The sequence below is a fragment of the Lissotriton helveticus genome, chromosome 11 (genome assembly GCF_964261635.1).
Source record: "Lissotriton helveticus chromosome 11, aLisHel1.1, whole genome shotgun sequence".
NCBI lineage: Eukaryota > Metazoa > Chordata > Amphibia > Caudata > Salamandridae > Lissotriton > Lissotriton helveticus.
Window position 1 is genome coordinate 763,774,184 of NC_136072.1, and position 20,251 is coordinate 763,794,434.

At 44.9% G+C, this 20,251-nt stretch overlaps 1 pseudogene; it reads left to right on the forward strand.

Moving 5' to 3' along the window:
- Positions 1 to 924: 924 nt before the first annotated feature.
- On the forward strand, positions 925 to 19,876 carry LOC144790888 (perilipin-2 pseudogene; annotated as a pseudogene).
- Positions 19,877 to 20,251: the final 375 nt, after the last annotated feature.

Genomic DNA, 20,251 nt, shown 5'->3' on the forward strand with positions numbered 1-20,251 from the left:
GGTATGCAGCAGACCGCCTTGGACAGCTCAGCCTCCTGGTAAACCATAAGCAGAAGGTCTCCTTTCACCATTATTTCTCCAAGTTTGTTGGCCTCACTACCAATAATCTAATACAAACAATAAGACTTTCTATAACTAATGGGAAGCAAGATAACGTACCTGTAATAGAAAGAAACCAGTATACAGGCAGTGTGAAGTCAAACGGTTTCAGTTGAGGCCTAATATCAGGCTAAGTTAACTCGAGAATTAAACTGGATGCATGTGAAAAATATCATAAACCAGTGAAAGCAAACATTCATTGTTATTCATGAATATGCAATAAATATGAGTACATGAGTCTATTGATCAACCTAATACACCTACGTATGGATTCTTATTCATTGCAATGGTTACATATTAAAAATTAATTTCAATTTGTGACACGTTAATGAGGTTAAGTCACACGTAAAATATACATTTAATATATGAGTATATAAATGTATATGCATGCCGTATAGAGTGTGGAGTCTAAATTATGCTGCTCCACAGCCATTAAGGCCCTTCTTCCTGTCCTTCTGCAGATAGTGTACAATGATTGGCTTGGGGTCCATCAGACAGAGAAGTTCAATTGAACAATAAAGAGAGTCCATCATCTATCTAGATAATTCAGTGTTTTACATAATAATGTAAAATATGAGCAAGCATTGGCAAAACAAATAGGTCTAGGTTTAACAAGACGTTCCATGCAGTATTAGCACATTAGATTGAGACCATTAAGAGAGAACCAGAAGGAGCCGTCGGAGGTTGATATGGTTGAAAAGTAGACCATCATGCAATACAAAGCAAGCTTTGGAATGGAGTTGGAAGGATAAACCGAAACAGTCAAAAGCATTGCAGTTAGCGTGAACTGTTGTAGCAGTAGCCATGTTTAAGGGAGATACTGCCATGTCCTCGGTAGTTGTTGATCCGCAGCAGAATGTGGTGTCCCGGATGGTGAGTCTGCCCATGATCAGCTCCGCCTACGACATGGTGTTGTCTGCATATGCTAACACCAAGGAGAACCACCCCTACCTGAGATCGGTCTGTGAGGTGGCAGAGAAGGGAGTCCTGACTATTACTGCTGTAGCCTTCACCATGGAAAAACAGTACAATGGCCAATACTGGACTTAATTCAAACTAATCTTGTATTGACCTCTATGAATGAAACATAACGGTCCGTTTCTGTCTTACGTCACTAGTTAAATTTTTATTTTCTTCACTAGTTGAGCATTACAATTTTAAACCATGTCAAAGAATATATATGCATGTACAAACAATTATACGGTTGGACATATCAAACCGGCAAATTTACACATATTTACAAATTATACACATCCTACAAAAAACATTCATACTCCACTCAAACAGCTATACATAAAAACAGCAATGTGGCCCTTTGTCAACAGAAATCTAAGTACTTAGACCTGTAGATGGTAATATTTCTCTAAATTTATAGTTCAAATTATTTACAACTATATATATTGAATACAATTTCGTTTTTAAGTCAAGAATAGATCTTTAAAGTATTCCCTGTGACAGGGGACTATTAGCGGTACGTCATTTCCTAGAGAGCAGACCCATTGAGACCTATGCCCACTCTAATATGCTGATGGCAATGATTGAATTGGTACTAGCCAACAATGTCTTCTTGCACAATGGAGCATGGTATCGCCAGATTAGGGGGGTAGCCATGGGGGCGAAATTTTCCCCCTCGCTTGCAAACCTATATATGGGCTATTTTGAATTAATCCATATATGGCGCAAATGCCCAAGTGAATTAACAGAAAGTATATTGTACCTTGGTCGTTATATTGATGACCTACTGATGTTTTGGTCGGGCAGTAAGGAGGACTTAGACATGTTCTTTGATTTTCTAAATGATAATCCCTTTAACCTAAAGTTCACAAATGAGCAGAGTGTGTCTAGAATCAATTTCTTGGATGTCACTATTGTGGTCAAGAAGGACAAATTACATGCTGTTCCCTATAGAAAGGAGACAGCCTGTAATTCCTTATTACATACACAAAGTGCACATCCAAGCTCACAAATTAATGCAATCCCTTATGGGGAAATGCTAAGAACCAAAAGAAATTGCAGTGATCATGATAGATTGGACACAGAACTGAAATCAGTGGAGAAGAGATTCCTTTCTAGGGGTTACAGTAATGATATAGTGACAAAGGCCAGAAATAGAATTGATAAAGTCAACAGAAACTCACTGCTTGTCAAAAAAACACGTAAACCTGAAAGAAAAAAGAAAAAGATAAGGTTCATTACTCCATATAGCACTGCTAGTACTGATGTGTACAAGATATTGAACAGAAATTGGCATTTGCTATTGGAAGATCCCAGTTTACATGACAAAGTGGGAATTAAACCCTCAATCACTTGGAGTAGAGGAAGAACTCTGAGACAAGAGCTATGTCCGAGTTACATTCCTCCACCAAGGGCAACGAATTGGATGCCCACCTCTCCTAAAGGATTCTACAGATGTGGAAACTGTTGCATATGCTGCTTTGCGTCACACAAAACATTGCAGTTTAGGTACAATAGTCCAAAACTGCATACAATACGTAATTTTATCAACTGTAACACTACCTATACAGTATATTGCATAAAATGTATATGTGATTGGATATATGTGGGCAGCACGATCAGGCCATTAAAAGAAAGAATCCAGGAACATATCAGGGCCATGCGTAACAATAATGCTCAATATCCCCTGGCGTCACACTTTAACATGGTACACCAACCAAATGATCTGCATAAAATAAGGTTCCATGGTGTAGATGTTGTGATGGCAGGAAACAGGGGTGGGAACCGTGAGCAGCAGGTGCGAAGACTGGAAAGTAAATGGATTATTTCTCTGAGAGCGGTGGAGAAAGGAGCAAATATGGACAAAGAGATGTGTGAGTTTCTGTAAATACCTGAGTTGTTAGGTTCATCAAAATTGGGTAAAGAGGAATGAGATTTGAATAATCTAATATGCCCATAAATCACTACACATCCATGTCTGATGCATAATATGTGTGTATTACTACTTGACTAACAACAGATCAGAAGAGAAGCAAAGGTTTTGTTGTTGCTTTTGAGTTTTTTAAATTGTATATATTGTATGTTTTTGTTTGTTGATCCAGAAGAATATGGGTGTTGTATATGTGTTATCAACTTGGATGAACTGCTCCAAGATGGCCACGATTTCCACCTTAGTTCGAAGTAACCACTCGTTTTAGTCCTTCCTTAGTGTTTAACATAAAGGGTGGGCCAGGCTCACGCAGCTACTCTCTGCCAGACGAACGCGGAAGGGAGACGCCTTGTCGAGACGCGACTCGGCTCTGCAATGGCGGTAAGTTTAAATCTGCTTTCCTGTCACTGAGTGAATGCTGCTTAGAATGAAGAAGACGCATTCTCCGTTTTTCAGGCATACCGGGCGTAGCTTCAATTCGTGTAGACCCGGGTTCGGGCATGCCGCATTATTTTGCGTGATGGTCGCGTTCTGTAGCCTAACAGTGAAGGCGCTTAGGAATGGGAGCTATGATCGAATTTGAATATGCACTCCTTGTTGCCGCACACCGAGTAACGTGTGCGGTTTGAATAATGTACAAAAGCGCTGAGGTCATCATGCCGGCGGAAGGGAATTGTATTCGGGTGCAGTATTTAAAGCATACAGATGCACTCGAGCATCGCGCTGAAAGTTTGCATGTCAGGAGCACGCGTAGGTGAAACAACTAGGGTAATTAGGGACTTACTTCATTCTAATTCTTGAGTTAATGTGAATTATACTGACGGGGTTTAGAATAAGTCCAAACGGGAATTGAGGCATATTTCTGGCAGTATGACACTTTTATCTTGATGAGGGGTAACTTATCAGGGTTGGCTGCATACTTTGGACAACAGGACTGAGCTGCTGGACTAATTGGTGTTTTTATGGGAGTGTGAGACCGGTATTTGGCCAGGCTGTGTCTTGGACAGCCCAAATGCAACTTTGTGTTTTATATTACATGAGTATTACGTTTGGTGATATGTATAACATTGCAGAGATATCTGTAACAAATTTGGGTCCTCCAAACTAATTTGAAATGGGAATGAACCTCTTTTTACAGATGGAACTTATCATGGCTCCTTGAACTATAGATATATGCATGGACTATCAAATGAGGAATGGAATTAGAAGTGCCAGTACTCTAAGGGATAACTATTACCTTGAATATTGAAGGGCTCTAAGGTAAGCCGTTGTACATGGGTTGGGGCCTGGTGGAACTGCCAATCGAAACATGATACATTCTAAATACCGGCGTTATTTGGTTTTACAGGAGTAATAGGAGAAGGATTTTTTATATCTTTTATTGATTTGTACAAGATTACGCCACTCACCATTCTACTTTGCTTTTGGTAAGTGGAAGTATTTTAAACATCAGTTGGCACTATTTTGCACTTTAGATTATGACTGGGCATGGGTGTTATGATTTTTCGTTAAACATGGATAGATTGGGTGATTATGGGCACACGGTTATGCTGATTACTGAATTGAAGTAACTGAGGCTCAAGTGGTGGTCATCTGGAGCAAAAGGATTGACTAAGACAATTTAAACAGATACTATGCAATAATGGTGTTGAGTAGATTGACCACATAACAAGATATATAAGTGTTTTGTTCAATTAAAGCATGCTTTAGATTGCTTCTTCAGATAATGTGCAGGGCATTAGATTCCATTTGATTAGAAAAAGATGCATGGTTGCATGTTTTGATACTGGGAGTTGGAATTTGGCTTAACATGATTTAGATTGTTTGGTCAAACACTGAAGGGCAAAGGTGGCCTACAATGAAAAAAAGAAAAAATATTTTTACTGATTGTGTGTATTTGTATACTGATTTGCAGCCTTGAAAAAGCCAGTGGAGGGCGAAACGCGCGTCGGCTGTGACGATGTGGCAAGAATAATAATCAATAAACAAGATTTTGAAATATTGATGGACTGTGTACTACTTGAAATATCTGAGGAATTTGAAAGAAATCGTTCTACTAAGTGACTGAATTACTACTGAATTGGAGAAAAATAACAAACGGGGATGTGCACTGGTGGACATATTTGTATACATGGTTCATGAAACTCTACTACAGGCTTGTGGGCAGATTTTCGTGACGGAATTTGCTTAAGGGTGAATAAGCATCCTACCAGTTGGGCACTCCAAAATTGAGTATTCCTACAGGATTGGATTATGACTATGATGGGTAACATATTATTTTGATGTGCTGATCATTAATAGCAAGTTCACCCTTTCTTTTTGTTGATAGATCTTTAAAGTGTTTAGGATTGACAAAGAGTCCAGTCAGGTCAGGTCAGGTCGACGCGTTTCAAACCCCTAATTGCGGGGTTCTCATCAGGACCAACATTTTCTAAAACAAAAACCAAACAAATAATTAAATGGTCAACTAGGATTAATTCAGAGTAAATTGAACATGCCACCAGTCGGCAAAACCACCATACCTTGTAAATACGGTCTAATATCAATGACCAAATCAGTTCGTGGTAGACCACCATCAATTTCCGTAGTCACACTAGACAAGAAAAACACAAAATGACATAAAGCTAGATGTAACACAGTTTTGGGGAGTAAGTCCGTTTGAGCATTTATAATTTCAAACAGCACTCACCTCTATAGTTGAAAGAGGCAGATTACCTAATTGAACATAAAGGCACAATGTGTAAAAAACTTTCGTGGGGCCAAAAGTTTGAATGCAAACGAGGCATGCAATATTTGTTTTAGATACAAGCTTACCGGGCTATTTAGGCGATTTCAGATTAGTTGCCTGCACTGTTCCCAATAAGCCGCGCGGCTGCGCGGCCGCCCACTTCACTACCCCCGAGCGCGCAGAGCCATGTGTGGCGCGCACAGAGGGCACATCCCGTGAAAGTATTCGCGCCGCCGCCGCCGCTTTTAAAAGGCGCGCGGCGCGAAAAACGGTAATTTCCAAGTTGCAGAGGTTAAGTATTTTGATGTGGCCACTTGCGTGTACTTTGTCTATTGCCTTGAAACACACTCAATGTTTGCTGCAATGTTTGCTTAGTAGCGCAAGGCTGCAGGGGAGATTGTCTGCCTTTATTTAGGTATCCATGCTAATTGCAGCCCCTTCACGAGCTGCGATTAACATGGATATTTAAACAAAGCACTCAATCTCCCCCGCAGCCTCGCTTTACTATCAGAACAATGCAGCAAGTTTCAAAACACAGCGTGTGTTTTGTAGGCTAATCTGCCTTGTTCGCAGACTTGCTGTATTGGTTTGGTAGTAAAGTGAGGCTGCGCGCAGATTGAGTGCTTTTATTTAAGAATCCATGTTAAGCGCAGCTCGTGAAGGGGTTGCGATTAACATGGATATTTAAAAACAAGCATTGGAAATGCAATAGGTCTCGCATTAGAAAAGTTGGAGCTATTGGTCTTGTAAATGACAAATATTTTATTTATGTGTTGGTTTTTAAAATAGCTAAATTGATAGCTTTGTCATTTACAATGCCAATAGTTATAACTTTCGCGAATGTGGCACCTATACCATTTGTAATGCAACATGTTTTGTATGTACGTGACTTAGATGGCAGCTCTGGTCGTTAGGCCACATCTCTAGAGAGATGTACGAAGTACTGAGGAAGACAAGATAAACTGCACTTCAATAATGATGTACCAACACACACTTTTTTCAATGTAAATTTGGAATGTTTTTCATGATTGTCATGCCAAGCAACCCTAAAAACTGTTGACGGCGATAACCCTGGACCATCATTTGCGTAGTTAGGACCTGAGATTCTTGCCATGCAGAGTGATTATTTGTTGCTTTTGAAGAAGACTACCTACTTAAAAAAAAAACTTTCAATGAATTTTTGTTTTTGACCATTTAACCATATGATTCAAACGTTATCACAATGACATTGCTTTTCTGTACATCATTGTCATGTATTTAGCCATACAAAACTTTTCCAGTGTAGGAACTGGTTGTGAATGTGGGCCCATGTCGTCTTTTTTTAAAACAAGCTCTTGGCACTGCTGTGGGGGGCATGGCGGGAGCGCATTGCTCCAAATGGTGGGTTGTGACGTGGCAGTTGTTGTGCTGAAACAGTTTCACCGACCAGAGACTTGGAGACCAGAGTTCGAGCCTAGGCGTTGGCTCAACGTTAATCTCCTAAACTACTAATTTAAATACACAAATCACGGGAATCGACTAATTAAAGAAAAAAAATAATAATAGCGATCTCGAAGTGTTGGGGTTAGGGGGAGACGAAGTAAACAAGCATTGGCCGTGAAAGAGACAGGCCTTGAAAGTGCGGCCTTGAGACTTGGTAAAAGCTTGCGAGAATGAGAACAAAACAAGGAGAGCGACGGATAGAGAGGAGGCGGGGCGGGGAGCAGAGCCGGGGAAGTACATGCGAGTCATGGCCTGCGGCCGTGAATAAGTGACGGCTCAGGATCGGGGCCGGAGTGGTGCCGAAGGGTGTGAAGGATGGGGGTGGGTGGGGAGCGTAGGGACGGCTCAGAGGCCTGAGGCAGAGCGCACCATATGGAGAGGGAGGGGGGTGGCAGTGGGATGGTGATTGATGGGTGGGGCAGTGCTGGGGAAGCCTTTGATGTGGCCTGGCGGCCGTGGAGAAAGTGCCCTGAAGAAATGCGACACGGCAGACAGGGGAGGGGGCGGAGCGGGGGTGTGGGAGGAGTGCGGCTGAGGGAAAAGACATCCAGGCGGCTGGGGGCATGTGCACGCGCTTTTAATGTTAATTGCGCATGCGCATTGAGCTTTAATTTCACGGGCACTGCAAGGAATCGCCACGATTCCTTGCAAGTTGGTTAAAGACTGTTTAAGCCCCAATAGTCTCGCAAGCTCGATGCGCATGCGCATCGACAGGCGAGACCTAACAAGCACATAATCTCCCCGAAGCCTCACTTTACTAACAAACCAATACAGCAAGTCTGTGAGTGATTGGTGAAATAAATCCGTGCCCTTCTTCAAAGATAAAGGGGACAGCAACAGCTCTGCCGACTGGAAGGTACCCTTTCCCGTCTTTCCTCTTTTAAACATATGTGGTTGCTGCAGTTCTAGCTCACTGCTTGCCATGTAGGTGCCCTTGCATATGTTCGTGTTTATGTCAGGTTTTAATTCGCAGCACATGTGACGGTCTGCTCTGGTGACGGATTCTCTAACGTGTACGAGTTTACTTTCATTTTAGCACGCACTCAAAAGTCTCCCACTGTACCCAGAGTACAAAATGTGACCAGTATTCTGCTCTTTCAAAACGCCTAAAATGAGTATTTCGGAAGCATGCACGAGAGTCAGATGTGAGAGACTTCAGTGGGGCTAAAGGGACAGCAGGGCATAAGAGGCTGCATTAAGGAGCAAAAGTTTAAAGGCAGCAGTGAGGGGCTGGGGTTACAGTGAGTGGCATTGATGAGGGAGGGACTGCAGTCAGAGACGAGTAGCTGGTGCCATAAAAGAAGCTTGCACTGCACTGCAGGGTATTATTGAAAACACCTGGCACACTGTCACACATGCACAGAAACAGATGGGATACTTGCATACCCCGCCACAAGGTTGGGTAATAACAAGTTGCCATCAATTGAACAGATGACACTAACATGCACACCGCAGTTCATACATCTGTTGACTCATTTTACTCACTCAAGTTTTGACCTCCATTCAAATTATTAAATCCAATAACCCATAACCTGCGGAATATGGAGGAGAGGGAGTACACAGAGAACAGAAATTAGAATGCACAGTTTCTTTAAGAATACATGGTTAACACGGGTAATGAATCAGGACCAATGCCAGTCTAAGCAAATGATACCCCTGGTCTGGTTTTTGGTTCTCCCGGAGCTGCAGTTATGGTCCCTATTCTCAGCAGAAACTAGAGTGTTCTCTGGTATGCCCAGTAGAATGTTCACCTTATGTGTGCACTATTTGATTCAATGCCTATGCATATTCACTATTTGACTCATGTACTGATCTGTTACCTTCATTTCCCTCAAACTGTGAAGCGCTCTGATATCCTTCGGGATCAAGTTTGTGCTATATAAAACTTTATAAATAAATAAAATAATTCCTGCATGCCCTCTCCTGGCTCTGTTAAAAGCTTGGTTTACTCCAGGTGTTTCCCTGACAGCAATGCTGGCGCCAGGGGAATACCCTAGGGATTGTGTGGATTGGAGTGCACTGAAGCGAAACCTTTTTGGTATGTGAGGTGACTTCACTTCCTGCTGTTAGACAGCGATAATGGACTTCTTTGAAAACGAGGTGAAATAGAGCAATTCTGTCCTTTAAATGTATAACCTTTGTAACAATGTAACCTGCAACTATGGCCTGATAACCCTGTAAAGCGCTCTGATACCTCCTGGTCTAGCTAGCGCTACATAAAACCTTTCAAATAAAAAAAATACAAAAAAATATGGGGATAGTGGTCCTGGAGGCATTTATCACGGAGGGAGTGACTGGAACAAGGCAGAGGCTTGTGCACTGACTGAAATGTGTGCCAGCACTGCTGGGCCAGTTGCCTGCTAGGTTGGTTGCACATGGCTGTTGGTGGATAATGTAGGCACTCAGAGGGCTTGAGCCGTGACGCCATGATGATCCACGTCAGCGTGTCGAACTGGGAATGAGAAAACATTACAATGCACATGACCAACATAAACCTTAAAACCAGTCATGGTTTCAAAAAAGAAAGAAACAAAGCTTAAGACCCTTAACATGGCGCTGTATGTGTGAAAATGCACCATCAAACTTTTTTAAGTAAACGTTTGGAGTGACATTTGGCACTGCAAACGCGCGTGGTCTGGTTCCTGGCGCACGTAGCCCTGGTTGCAGCGCACAGAGACCCTCCACTGCCGCACACGGAGGAAACAAATTAGAGGGAACATTGGTTGCCTGTATAGTTTTCTGATTACACAGTCTTTGATTTCCACCTGAAAAGGAGGAATCGGGGGGTAAATCACTAAAATAGGGGGCTCAGGCGATGTGGGGCAAAGTACTCATAGAAGCTGTGTGCCCTTACCTTAGTCAGAATCGCCGGTCGCGTCAAACAATGTTTGGCAAGTGAACGCGGCAGATGAAGTCCTTCTTCTGTATTTACCAGAAAGAATAGTGCGATCACGTGATCGAAGAGAAACACGGAGCGCTTTTTTTCTTTTTTTGGAGGTTATTGTTCCATGGTCGAAGTAACACAGCATGATTAAAGGATGGACTAGAAGCGGTGTAGCTTGCTAATGCATGTTTAAAAATTATGTCGATTAAAACGACCAGGTGCTTCTTAGCGGAAGATAAACCAACAAAAATGGGTTGATGAAGATTGCCAAAACAGAAAAGCAACACTGCCAATAAAATGAATTGAATGAACAGATCATGGGTTCACTTTAAATATTTCCGAAATTTCATTAAGGCCAGTTATTGCAGTATTATATTTCATTATAAGTAGAGCTTCTCACTGGCTTAGTCTACTTTCAGTATCACCTCCTCATAGGTCTATGTCAATCTTTGAAATGCCGGTCCATTTTAGATCGTCTTCCTGATGTTTCTGCACCTGCCAGTGTAAAACTAGTGGTGCATTTGGCGTTTCCTACCTTATGCGTGATTTATGCTGCGTAATGCGCTGCCGTGCCTCCTATATACAATTTTGGGCAGGGACAGATAATTCCATAAATCACGTTTTTCGTCTGACAGTTAGTAAATGAGTTGTGTTTCCATTGGATCCCATTAAATGTAAATAGGGACCCCTCAACCGTTTGTGCACAGCATGAGCAATTGCCACATTTGTGATGCCCTATAACTGGGGGTAAACCCAGCATGCCTCTTAAAGTTGGCTTTGGAGTAGTAGGTAATGCTGCCCTGACAATATGGTTGGCCACACTTTTTTCTTTCTTAAAAGCGAAAAGTGGAGGGTCAATAAAGTCACTGTGAAGATTCTTTACCAAATGCCAGTTCTGAGTAACCATCTTGGGCAGTTGATGTGTCTGGGGTCCAAACGTTGTGACACAGACAATCCTGGTTTGTTCAGGTCGTTCTTTCTTTTGAAGAAGTGTGTCTCTTGGGACCCACCAGGCTCTTTTTATTGAGTTTTTTAAAGAGTTTCTTTGGATATCCTCTTTAACATAATCGTTCCATTAGTTCATTATCATGATGGAAAAACTCCTCTTTGTTTGAACAATTTCTCCTTATTCTAAGGAATAGTCCGAATTGTAGGTTTTGTTTAAGACTTCTAGGATGGTGGCTGGTGAAGTGAAGCGCCTTGTTCCGGTCTGTAGGTTTGCGAAAGAGTGTAGTACCCAGCGTTCCATCCAAGGCGTAGACTTGTACATCCAGGAAAGTAATGTTATTATTGGAGGAATTGAAACTGAATTGAATGTCTTCCATCCTTTGGTTTAGCCAAGTCATAAATTCATTCAGCTGTTCTTTAGAGCCAGACCAGATCATAAATACATCATCGATGTATCTGATGTATTTAGTGATATGTTCAGAGTATGGGTTGGAGTTGTAAATGAATTTATCTTCGTACAATCCCATAAACAGAACTGCTAATTCTGGGGCAAATGGGCAGCCCATCGCCACTCCTTTGGTCTGATAAAAAAAGTCCCCGTCAAATTGAAAGTAGTTTCTTGATAGTGCAAATTTAGCCAATTGAACTAAAAAGTCCGTAGGTACTCTAGCTGGCTGTTCCCTTTGATCTAGAAAGAAAATGATTGTTTCCAACGCTAGGTCCTGGGAAATCTGCGTATAAAGTGAAACTACATCCATAGTCACTAATAGTTGTTTGGTAACATCGAACTGGACTGATGCAATGTGATTAAGAAATGCTGTCGTGTCTTTCAAATGTGCTGGAATCTCTTCAATGAATGGCTTAAGAAAGTGGTCAATATATTTCGAAACTGGTTCGATCAGAGATTATCGGGCGTCCCGGCGGATTAAATTCATCCTTATGCATTTTGGGAAGGACGTACATTAGAGGTATCCTTGGGTGTTTATTCTGAAGAAATGTAAATTCCTTAGGTCCTAAAATCCCTAAGTCATGTCCCTCTTGAAGTATTCCAAATAGTTCCTTTTGTAGATCAATCGTCAGATCTTTGTTGATCCTCCTGTAGCATTTTTGGTCACCAAGTTGGCGGTGGACTTCCTTTTTATAGTTGTTGATGTCCCAAATAACTACCGCCCCACCTTTATCCGCCTGTTTTATAACTAATGATTGATCATTTTTTAAGGAAAAGATGGCCTCTTTCTCCTCTTTAGATATGTTATAATGAATAAATTGTCTTTTACTTTCCAAAGCTGTTATTCCTGACAGTAAGGCTCTCTCAAAAGTAAGTACCTCTTTAGGAATCTTGGAAGAAGGTGGGCAAAACGATGATTTATTGTGGAGACCTGTAACTTTGCTAGTAATTTGAATAGGAATATCCTTAAAAAACATTTTTAAGCGGATCTTTCGGCAAAATTCTAGGATTTCAAGTTTCATTTTAACAAAGTCCGTTGATCGTACTGGGACATAGGACAGTTCTTTTTTGAGAATTGACATTTCTGAAGTAGATAATACACGGTCCGACAGGTCAAACAGGGGTAATGGTTCTAACTCCTGTAGTATTGCCGCCTGGTTCTCATTTCCCATGGTTGGTAGGTTGAACGGGTACGGCCGCGTGTCCTTCGCTGGCCCCTGCCTAAAAAAGGTTGAGGGTTTGATTGTTGGTTATTTTGATTTCCTCTATAGGGCTGATTTGGCCTTGTGTCAGTTGAATCTGTCTCTGCTCCGGATGAAGAAGACGTGTCTGAGAAAGTAAGAAATTTGTTACGAGAGCGGCCTTGATTGTCCTGAAAAAATCGCCGTTGGGCTTGCTTTGAGTAGAAGTCTGCTTGCAAAAATGGATAGACCACTTCTAACGAAAAAACTTTTTGGTCTAAATCAAATTTGTTGCCTTTTTGCGTAACCGTATAATCTTTAAATTCAAGAATTTCTTTTTCTATTTTCTCAAGTAGTCCCTTCGTATCCGTAATTAGTTGATTGTTTTGAATTTCTAATTCCAGAGCCGAAATTTCTGCTAGCTCCTTTAGGGAAAGTCTGTGAGCTGTTTCTACAGTAAGGACCATCAGGTCCCTACTGCACTTAGTTTCAATACCACTGAAACCTTTCTTATATTCTGGGTCATCAATAAAAACCATAGGTGTATTGCGGATTTGTAGGCCTGTTGGTATTGTGCCTGCGCGCAGATGCTGGAGTAGAAAGTGACCGTGTAAATCAGTTCTGATCTGTTTTTTCTTAAGTCCGATTAACCTGTCAGACTCATTTTGTGTCTTAGCTGTGACACTCAAGGTGGCAGAGGAGAAAACTAGTGGTGCACTGATTAATCTTTGGATGTGATCCTCGCTATACGAGAATGTATCCTTTTCCGACATAAAAAATAACACTTAACTAGGAACAAGACTGACAAACATGCACAAAACAAATGAATCACACTAAGTCAAATAATTCCTCAATGCGATGAGGTACAGTGCTACCTCTTCTAACCTCGCGGGCCAGCACCCGCACTAGAACTTCACCATGGCCATGCCAATCCTCCAGAAGATGAAGCCTCAAATTGCAGTTGCAAATACCTATGCATGTATTGGTCTGGACAAATTGTTATGTTAAAAAATGTTATGTTAAAATGGGACTTTTATAGCGCAACGGCTACTCCAAAGGAGTGTCCCGGCGCTTTGAGCTCCAAACCATGGAAAAGAGCAAGAAACATAACAGTAACAGAACAGGGCCCAAGGAAGGGGAAGAATTATCCAGCAAACAACCAGGTTTTCAAGTCTTTCCTGAAGACAAGCAGATTTGAGGTGTTTCGCAGGGACAACGGTAACGAGTTCCATAGCTGAGGAGCAAGGAAGCTAAAAGACCGGCCACCTAGCCGAGCCTTTTTAATGCGTGGTACCCGCGCCAAGGCCAAGGCTTCTGACCTGAGGGAACGTGCAGGTCGATAGAAGTCCAGCCTCTTCTGGAGATACTTGGCGCCATTGCCATGCAAGGCCTTGTGGGCAAGGGTCATGGCCTTAAACAGTATCCTCTTCCGCACCGGAAGCCAATGGAGGGATACAAGGAGATTAGAGGCGCTAGTACGGCGATGAAGGCCAAAAATGGCACGCGCAGCAGCGTTCTGGGTGACCTGCAGACGTTGGAGGAGATATTCAGGCAAGCCCAGATATAGGACATTGGCATAGTCCAATCTGGACCCTATAAGGGCCTGAACAGTGATCCTCCGGTGTTGCTCCGAAAGAAGGGGAAAGAACTTGCGCAACATTCTGAGAATCCCAAAGCATGTTCCCGTAAGAGTGGAAACCTGGGATTTGAGCGAAAGCTCGTTGTCAATTTTAACTCCCAGGTTCTTGGCCCACTTAGAGGACTGTGTGGGAGGGAACATGTCGGCAGGCCACCATCCTTGCCAATCTGGTTCTGATGGGCATCCGAAGAATAGTATTTCGGATTTGTCCGAGTTGCACTTAAGGCTGTTATGTGAAAACCAGCTAAAAACAGCCCCAAGGCACTCACGGATCCTATCTCCATCGAACTCTTCGCTCTTGCGACAGGTGAAAAGGAGCTGAGTGTCGTCAGCATAAGAGACGATCCGGGCCCCAAAGGACTCCGCCAATGTCGCCAGAGGGGTCATAAGGATGTTAAATAGAGTGGGGCTCAGAATAGAGCCCTGAGGCACTCCGACTCCCAATGGCGGCATCTCGGCGGATCCGGGTGGGACCCAGACCGTCTGGCGGCGGTTGGCCAGAAAGGAAGAAAACCAGTTGAACACCGTCCCCCCTAGCCCGATGTCACGGAGCCTGGTGAGAAGATCCTCATGGGGGACGGTGTCAAATGCCGCCGACAGGTCTAGCATAACTAACATCACCCTGCCTCCCATGTCCAGCACCTCTTTTACGATCTCCGATACTTCCAGGAGCGCCGTCTCGGTACTTAAGTTGGAGCGAAAGCCCGATTGGGATTCATGAAGTAAATCATTGGACTCCAGGAAGTTGGAAAGCACGCTGTGCACGTGTTTCTCCAAGATCTTAGTTAGTGCTGGAAGGAGCGAGATTGGCCTATAGTTGGAGGGTGCCTCTGGGTCAAGATTGGGCTTCTTAATCAGAGGGATGACCATGGCTTGCTTCCAGGTCTGGGGCAGAAAGCCTTCGCTCAGGGATAAATTAAGAATGGGATTGGCTATGGGGTTGATGGCATCTGCCATTTTTGCCAGAAATTTTGCCGGGCATGGATCTAGTGGTGAGCCCGACTTGAGGTTCCTCATCAAGGCTAAAGATGTAGCAACTGAGAGGGGAGGAAAATCAAGCAGAGCTGGGCCTGAGGGAGATAGAGACACTGTCTCGATCGACATCATAGACACATCATCTGGGGCTTTCGATGAAAAGGAGACCTGGATTTGCCTAATTTTGGTGGTAAAGAAATTGGCAATAGTGTTAGCCCAGGTCTCCGCTGGAGCACCCTGGGTGGAGATGGACCGGGGGCTAGTAAATTCGCGCACGATTGAGAAGATCTCCTTGCAGGAATTGGCAGCATCATCAATCCTTTTGGCAAGATACCGTTTCTTGCTCTGAAGGACTAGTTCATGGTATGACTTCATCATGGTTTTATACCGTTGTTTGGCCTCGGGCTCATACTGGACTCTCCAGGCCCGCTCCACCACTTTACATTGCCTACGGACATGGGCTAATTCCTCAGTGAACCAGGGGGCAGAAACCCGTCGAGCAGCGGACCTGGGTGACTGTAAGGGAGCGAGCTCATTTAATCTGGCCAGAAGCCAGGATTGCAGGCTCTCCAGATCTTTCTCCAAGTCCCCAGTACAAGCCACAGGGTGATCATCCAGAGCATGAGTGAGCATATCTGGGGACACCCGATGAAGTGCCCTATAACTGCTGCCCTGCTGTCTCGTGGCGCTGGCCGGGGAAGCCAAGGTAGAAGGTATTTCAAAATGGGCAAGGAAATGGTCAGACCAAACGATTGGCAGAAGTGTTACATTCATGATAGGTATGGTGGAAAAAACCTGATCTAGTGTATGGCCTTTATCGTGGGTCGGCCCAGAAAGATAAGGGGAAAGACCCAGGGTGGATGCGAGATCTAACAATTTGATGGCATTTTGGTCATTGTGGTCGTCCATGTGGAAATTAAAATCTCCCGCAAGTAAACAATGCTCCGATCTCAGGACAAGGACCGACATGACCTGTTGGAGATCATCAAAAAAGGAACCCACTGGGCCCGGAGATCTGTAGACAATCAGGCCCTTCAGTGCTTGTTGCGGCGATAGGGAGATGGTAAAAGCCAATGAGTCAGCCCCTTCGATGGTGTAAGTATGCGTGACCATGCACGAAAGAGAGTTCTTCACAACTAAGGCAACTCCTCCTCCCCTGCCCTTGACTCTATCCTGTCGATAGATGGTATAATCAGTGGGAATGGCAGCCACAATGTCCGGGTGGGAGGAATCATTGGTCCATGTCTCCGTAAGCATCAAGCAGGTGGGACTAGTCGTTGACAGGAGATCAAAGATCTCTTGAGTGTGACGATGCAACGACCTCGTATTAAGGAGTAGGCAATGATGTTTTAAGCCACTCTCCTTAACAGGAGCAGGGGAAGGTAGTAAGCGGACAGGGTGCCAGAGACAAACAGGGCACTTATGCTTACCCCTATATCGGCCTGGAAAAACTGACAGACACGACACATTCCGATTGCGCAGCGAAAGGAGCTCCTGAGTGGAGTAGGAAAGCATAATGGCCAGAAGTACCTGCCACGCCAAACGCCTCCGGGACGCTGACGGGCGCAGACGGGCAGGACTCTGGCACGACTCCGGCGCAGATCCGGCGCGGCCGCTGACCGCGTCCGCTGCGCGGAGGAGAGGGTGAGCTTTTTATAGCGCTGCTAGAGCGCGAGGGTGAATAGTCCTACCCCCAAGATGGCGGCCAAAATGAGATCCCAGCCCTCGGCGTCAATACTCGGCCGAGGGCGGTCTCAGAGTCCCAGGCAAGGGAGGGGGGGAAAGCGAAGCGCTTACAAGCGCTGGGAGATCAAGTGGCAGGCAGCGCTGTGCTCCTACACGCTTTTAACACAAGCGCGAGCACGAGCTGCAAAAGGCACACAGTAAAAATAGCAATATTAAAATACACGACCAAAGTTTCACAGCCAAAAGAAAAGTAAGGAGACCTCCCGGCTTTCCGCCTCAGGAGGGGAGAGGTGGGTTTAGTAGCAGATGGTAATCACCTGCTAGATGATCCGCTTCCCTTTTATAGCGCTGCTAGAGCGCGAGGGTGAATAGTCCTACCCCCAAGATGGCGGCCAAAATGAGATCCCAGCCCTCGGCGTCAATACTCGGCCGAGGGCGGTCTCAGAGTCCCAGGCAAGGGAGGGGGGGAAAGCGAAGCGCTTACAAGCGCTGGGAGATCAAGTGGCAGGCAGCGCTGTGCTCCTACACGCTTTTAACACAAGCGCGAGCACGAGCTGCAAAAGGCACACAGTAAAAATAGCAATATTAAAATACACGACCAAAGTTTCACAGCCAAAAGAAAAGTAAGGAGACCTCCCGGCTTTCCGCCTCAGGAGGGGAGAGGTGGGTTTAGTAGCAGATGGTAATCACCTGCTAGATGATCCGCTTCCCTTTTATAGCGCTGCTAGAGCGCGAGGGTGAATAGTCCTACCCCCAAGATGGCGGCCAAAATGAGATCCCAGCCCTCGGCGTCAATACTCGGCCGAGGGCGGTCTCAGAGTCCCAGGCAAGGGAGGGGGGGAAAGCGAAGCGCTTACAAGCGCTGGGAGATCAAGTGGCAGGCAGCGCTGTGCTCCTACACGCTTTTAACACAAGCGCGAGCACGAGCTGCAAAAGGCACACAGTAAAAATAGCAATATTAAAATACACGACCAAAGTTTCACAGCCAAAAGAAAAGTAAGGAGACCTCCCGGCTTTCCGCCTCAGGAGGGGAGAGGTAGGTTTAGTAGCAGATGGTAATCACCTGCTAGATGATCCGCTTCCCTTTTATAGCGCTGCTAGAGCGCGAGGGTGAATAGTCCTACCCCCAAGATGGCGGCCAAAATGAGATCCCAGCCCTCGGCGTCAATACTCGGCCGAGGGCGGTCTCAGAGTCCCAGGCAAGGGAGGGGGGGAAAGCGAAGCGCTTACAAGCGCTGGGAGATCAAGTGGCAGGCAGCGCTGTGCTCCTACACGCTTTTAACACAAGCGCGAGCACGAGCTGCAAAAGGCACACAGTAAAAATAGCAATATTAAAATACACGACCAAAGTTTCACAGCCAAAAGAAAAGTAAGGAGACCTCCCGGCTTTCCGCCTCAGGAGGGGAGAGGTAGGTTTAGTAGCAGATGGTAATCACCTGCTAGATGATCCGCTTCCCTTTTATAGCGCTGCTAGAGCGCGAGGGTGAATAGTCCTACCCCCAAGATGGCGGCCAAAATGAGATCCCAGCCCTCGGCGTCAATACTCGGCCGAGGGCGGTCTCAGAGTCCCAGGCAAGGGAGGGGGGGAAAGCGAAGCGCTTACAAGCGCTGGGAGATCAAGTGGCAGGCAGCGCTGTGCTCCTACACGCTTTTAACACAAGCGCGAGCACGAGCTGCAAAAGGCACACAGTAAAAATAGCAATATTAAAATACACGACCAAAGTTTCACAGCCAAAAGAAAAGTAAGGAGACCTCCCGGCTTTCCGCCTCAGGAGGGGAGAGGTGGGTTTAGTAGCAGATGGTAATCACCTGCTAGATGATCCGCTTCCCTTTTATAGCGCTGCTAGAGCACGAGGGTGAATAGTCCTACCCCCAAGATGGCGGCCAAAATGAGATCCCAGCCCTCGGCGTCAATACTCGGCCGAGGGCGGTCTCAGAGTCCCAGGCAAGGGAGGGGGGGAAAGCGAAGCGCTTACAAGCGCTGGGAGATCAAGTGGCAGGCAGCGCTGTGCTCCTACACGCTTTTAACACAAGCGCGAGCACGAGCTGCAAAAGGCACACAGTAAAAATAGCAATATTAAAATACACGACCAAAGTTTCACAGCCAAAAGAAAAGTAAGGAGACCTCCCGGCTTTCCGCCTCAGGAGGGGAGAGGTGGGTTTAGTAGCAGATGGTAATCACCTGCTAGATGATCCGCTTCCCTTTTATAGCGCTGCTAGAGCGCGAGGGTGAATAGTCCTACCCCCAAGATGGCGGCCAAAATGAGATCCCAGCCCTCGGCGTCAATACTCGGCCGAGGGCGGTCTCAGAGTCCCAGGCAAGGGAGGGGGGGAAAGCGAAGCGCTTACAAGCGCTGGGAGATCAAGTGGCAGGCAGCGCTGTGCTCCTACACGCTTTTAACACAAGCGCGAGCACGAGCTGCAAAAGGCACACAGTAAAAATAGCAATATTAAAATACACGACCAAAGTTTCACAGCCAAAAGAAAAGTAAGGAGACCTCCCGGCTTTCCGCCTCAGGAGGGGAGAGGTAGGTTTAGTAGCAGATGGTAATTGAAGAGAAACTATCGATTCTTAATCAGCCATCTGACAAGATCGTTTCCAAAGCCTCTGATATTGTGGTTGGTGCGAGAGATGTCTTGTCCAGCACAGTAACTGGTGCCAAAGATACTGTGGCTCATGCAGTCACTGGAGTGGTTGTCAAGACCAAAGAAGCAGTGCATAGGAGTGTGGAAATGACCAAGGCTGCCGTGAATGGTAGCATTAGCACGGTGCTGGGAAGTCATGTTGTTCAAATTATGACTGCCGCACAACATCCAGGAGCAGGCTCACCACTTGAGCTCAGTGGCTGGCGATCTATACCAGAGTTTCCACTTGACCTCCTCTGTCAGAGAGATGTTGGACAGTCTCATTGCAACCACTAAAGGACAACTGGACAAAATGAAGTGTTCTTTGGATGATGTGATTGGCTTTGTTGTCAACAATACGCCACTCAACTGGCTGGTGCCAGACTTCACCATCTCAGATCTGGCTTCAGAATCCGACAGCCAGGATATTTTGAATTTTGATGACGAGTACCAGAAAGACTTTGTTCACATTAATGGCCACGTAAACACATTACTGAGTGCTGAATGAATATTTTTCCAGCAAATCTTTAATAAGGAGTTGTCTGCAGTTTGCTATGTTCAATTGTTTTTGTTTACCAGGTAATTTGATACATAAATGTGGAGCAAAATAAAAAGTTTAGGCCATTTATGACAGTTACATTTTCTAAGCTGTTTAGGAAGCTATGTTGCACC